Source organism: Nestor notabilis, unplaced genomic scaffold (assembly GCF_000696875.1).
Source record: "Nestor notabilis isolate BGI_N333 unplaced genomic scaffold, ASM69687v1 scaffold24420, whole genome shotgun sequence".
Lineage (NCBI taxonomy): Eukaryota > Metazoa > Chordata > Aves > Psittaciformes > Psittacidae > Nestor > Nestor notabilis.
In genome coordinates, this window is record NW_009912930.1 from 24429 (window position 1) to 29425 (window position 4997).

The window sequence follows — 4997 nt, forward strand, 5'->3', positions numbered from 1 at the left end:
AGATGTGGAATGCAAGTGATTTCCTGGGGGGCAGCTGGGAGGGACAGTCTAGGACAGCAGTTCTTCCAGAGCACTGAGGTGAATTGTCTAATTGCACTCTATTCTCCTGCAGCCATAATCGTGTGTCAACGCAGTGGGAATGACCTCTAGGAAGTCAGAAGAGCCAGGCTCAGGGAGCTCCAGGGTTAAGGTGACCACAGGGCATCCCTGCAGCACAGATTCCCAGTGGGAGCTGCCCACAGCTCAGCAGGGGCAAGTTGAAGTCTTGGGCAGAATTTGCATCTCTCAGCAGTTGGGTGCTGCTGCAGCCACGGGGAGCGCGGGTGCTTCTGCCTTAGCTTTGGGGGTTGCTGCAGCAGCAGTGCAGACATTCCTCTGTGACTGCAGACTCCTCTGCTGACAGTGCCGCTGATAACGCTGCTGCTGCTGCTGTCTAAGAGGCACATCCTCTGGTTCTCACAAGGAGGGTGTGATTCCAGGATGGTGGCGGTGCCTTCAGAGCCGGTAACTTGCTCCTACCGGTATTCCAGCAGCTCCGCCCTGCCTTGTCTGGCTTTACAATCTGTAGCTAATTAACCTGAAACCCAAACCACTTTCTATTTGGATGAATCATTCTGAGGCCATAGGCAATGACCAGCTTTATGCTAAACCTTCCTCTTTCATGTGGGTGAGATGAGGCTGATGGTTCCCATACGTGCAGCTGAGATTCATTGGCAAGCCAGATGCTCGAGGACAAACATGCACAAAGGATATTGGCTCCGTAGTGTGCTCTGGCAGTGGGAATGTGCTGGTTTCTGCCTTTCCTCACCCCTGTGACTCAAATCCGGTTTGATTTCTCATCCCAGCGATGGGGCCAGCCCAAAGTTCAACGGATGAGGGATGTGGGGCCTGTCCTCGTGTGGTGCCTTCATTGTTTGCTGCTTCTGGGCGCGTGGGATCTGGCGGAGGATAAAAGTCAAACCCTCTCAGTGCTGGAGTGTGTGACACACGGTCCCTGGTGCTGGGACACTGCTGCACACAGAGGAGGCTCAAACAGGGCAGGGGTTGCTTTGTTCTGGGGCTCCATGTACACAGGAGCAGCACAACGTGGATGTGCCTCTCCCATGTCCCAGCAGCAGCTCTTTGCTGAATGGGACACAGTATGTTGCTCAACCTGAAGCTATCCCAGATGACTGCACGTCATATGCAGATCTTTCAGGGAATTTCAGACAGGTAGATGTGTAACATCCTTTTTTCCCTTCCACAGCACCCAAAATCATGGGCAAAATCACACTGTGTGTGTAGGTTGTGCTTTGCTTTTCCTGGGCTGCCATGAGTTGTCAGTGTAGCAGCAGCAGCACGTCCTCCAGTGCCTTGCTAGATCTGTGGTGGGTGTACTGCGGAACGTCGGAATGATCCATATCCAATGTGAGCCAGGAAAGGGAATTTCTCAGTTACTCCTGTGGTGCATCCACAGCGGAGAAGGGAGAAAGGCTGCGTGGTGCCTTGGCTGTGTGGTGGCACCCACCAGTGCAAGAAGCAGTATAGTTCTCTTCAGATCGATGCTGGTCGTGCGTCTTGTGGCCAGGAGGGAGGGGGGTTAGTCTGATGATCTATTTCCCTGGCCATGGTGGCTTGTAGGCTTTGTGGGAGAAGAGGAATGTCCCATGGGACAACGATGTCATGCTTTGACTGCTCTGGCTTGGAGCCTCGCAGTGCCCGTATGTGTTGCCTCTTCCAGATGTGGTTGTGGGCTGGGGAGTAGCTCCTGCAGCTGGAGGGGTGAGGCCACAAAGTGGGGTTCTGGGCCTGGAGGAGAGGCCTCGGTTTGAGCTATGTTGAGATTCTAAATGAATTCTATTCATTCAGGAGGATTTCTGCCCCAGTAACCAAATGAACCCCCTACACCGAATTCACCTGCAGCCCAGTTGGCTTAAATCCTCTGGCCCCAGCTCTGAAGCAGCGAGTGGATCAATGCGTGGAAACATCAAACTGGGAAAACAGGTCTGTTGGGATGACTTCAAGCATGCAAAAGGTGTCTAGATCTCCCCAGGGGTGCTCCTGCTGCGCTGGGACCTGGCTCCTGCCAGGAGGAGGTGGGGCTGGAGGGACACCATGGGGCTTCCTGCCAGCTGAAGGAGGATGAAAGGGATGAAAAGCAGCTCTGGCTTTGTTGCCAGCGGTGGGGAGCCACTGTGGAGCAGCCAAGCCCAGGTGTGCTTGAAGTGCTGGTTTTCCCTGAGAGGCATCGGGCTGAAAGTACAGTTTGAAAGGAGGAAACAACTCGGAGAGGCTGACAAAGGCTCCAGCAGCGGGGCAGCTCGCTCCCCTGCCCCTGGCTGCTGTGAGGCTGGCACAAGAGGCAGATGGACCCAGAAGTGACTTTGTCCCTGGTGCAAAAGGTGGATGTGGCTGGGAGCCAGCGGTTAGTGCTTGGCAGCACAACTGAACCAGCTGCTGCTGAAATGGCTGTGAATGAAACCTCTGCTCCTCTGCCTTGCTGAGCAAAGTTGGACTTTGTTCAACGCTCAGGATTAGCTGTTGGTATAACAAAGGTGAAGCAGCTCCAGGCTGTCTAACAGGGATGGAGATGCTTCCCTGCTGGCTTCCAGTCCTGTGCTGTGACTTTCCTCTGGGCTGCAAGCTTGCTTCTGTACGAGGCATGTCCAAACTGGGAGCTGCCCCATGCTCCAGCTGCTGGATCATAGACTCATAGCCTGGTTTGGGCTGGAAGGGAGCTTAAAGCTCCTCCAGCTCCAACCCCTGCCCCAGGCAGGGACACCTTCCACGAGAGCAGGTTGCTCCAAGCCCCTGTGTCCAACCTGCCCTTGAACACTGCCAGGGATGGGGCAGCCACAGCTCCTCTGGGCACCCTGTGCCAGCGCCTCAGCACCCTCCCAGGGAAGAGCTTCTGCCTCAGAGCTCATCTCAATCTCCCCTCTGGCAGGTTCAAGCCATTCCCCTTGTCCTGTCCCTCCATCCCGTGTCCAAAAGTCTCTCTCCAGAGCTAAAAGGTCTTTCCCAACCTAAATGATTCTGTTCTGCTGCCTGGGGTGCTCCAGGCTGGGTCTGCAGGGCAGGATGTGGGCTCCTCTTCCCTGCAGCCTGGTGCACAAGCCTCCTGTTGGCCTCTGCCCGTGATGGAGAGGTGACCCAGTGAGGGCACATGAAAAAAGGCCCAGGCCACTGTCCCCTGCAGCAGGGCCTGGAGCAAACAGCCCTTGGGGGCAGAAGCAGCAGCACTTTCCCCCATTCTCTCTGGCACTGAGGAAACCCAACTCTGCAGAGGAGGACACCAGGTAAGGGTGGAGAATAGCTTTATCTTTGGAGTTTTAAACAGATCTCTGGGCCCTTCAAAGCTTAGAAGGCAGTACCAGGGCTTCCCTGAGTCCCATGTTACAAAGAGAGAGGAAGATCTGAGCCTTTGACTGCTGATGGAGGTTTGGACTCAAGCAGGGAATGCTTTTCCCTGGGTTACTCAAGTGTGGGCTGGGAAAACTTGCTGTTGAAGCACACAGACAAGGGCCGCTGTGGGTTTTATTCAGATTTATTGAAGCAGCTCCAGGCTGAGTAATAAACACACACAACTGCTCTATATTAAAAGAAAAGGTACAGAACCAGCCCATGGGCAAAGTACTGTCACAGGTTAAGACATCTCAGGCAGCTGCCTCTGGTGCTGCCGGGTCACAGCAGGCAGCAGCACAGCCCAGCGCCTGCTGCAGGGACTCAGGGGCTTCCCGAGCCCTCCCTGGTAAGTAACACTTAACCCAAAACATTCCTCTGCTTCCTCCACTGAGCTCACACGGGTTAGGAGAAAACTTGGAAACCTTTTGCCGTCTCCAGGGTCAGCACAAGCCGCCCCTTCCCCGCTGGGAACGAACGGGATTTACGGAAGCGGTTCCAAGCCAAAGCCCTGAGCCCTGCTGATGCCGAGGGGTCCGTGCAAGAGCTGGCAGCCAGGTCAGGCTCAGTGGGTAGGAGGTGGCTCCTGCTGCCCGTGTCTTCTGCCTGGATCCCCGGGGAAGGGAGACACTGGCAAAAGGAGGTGCGAAGCCTGTAGTGCAGAAGAGAGTATTGTGAGACCAGTGTGCAGCAGCCTGCAAGCCAACAGCGAACGCTGCTACAGTGGTGCGATGGCTGCTTAGTGCCCTGTGGGTATCACAGGATATGTGATCACGTGAAGTTCCTTTAGGTAATACACCTCTTGCAAGGGGAAAACAAAAAACCCTGCAGGGATCTGTGATTCTCTGGCATCTTTTCTGCCAGGAGCCTTTAGAAAGGTTTCATTCCAGTTGCAAACTTTTAAGGAGTTAATGGCTGGGTTGCAGGAAAGAAATGGCATGAAAGGGACACCAGAGAATAATTAGAAGCGGAGAAGCCCTGTGTTTATATGCAGACAGGGCTTGTCTTACAAACGTAATTACCAACCATTCTGGGACTAAATCCCAGCTATAATCTTGTTCTGGCACCAGCTCACAGCCCTTCGCGACCCGCAAGACATTTGGGTGCCACTAACAGATTAACCGTGGCACCAGGAGGAGGAGGAGGCTGTGCTAAAAGCAGCCACCAGTCTCCCATGGCACCGCCGGGTCTCCTGCAGGCAGCCTGCTTGGCAACCAGCCACCGAGGAGCTTTCTGCACCAGGGGTGACACCCAATCCTCCTCACAGAGAGCATTCCCCAAAATCCTTGCACAGGCCAAGACTCAGTGGAAGGGCTGGAATACGCCAGGTTAAGTGTCTTGTTGTTAATACTAATCTTCTCCCTGCAGCATTTCAGCACCTAAAGAGATGTTTGTTCTCTCTCCTGCAAAGTTTTAGATCAAACTACCAGCCTGGAAGCACGTTTCTGGAGCTGATGCTCGCACAAGGCTGTTCTCCACGACAACCCCAGTCCCAGTCCAGTTCCACATGCATCTGCCCCTCAGGGTTTACCCCTTGTGCAGCACAAAGTTACAGAGAGGAGCTCTGGGTTGATCCACAACTATTTACCTTCCAGGTCCTTCGCCACCGCCGTGGC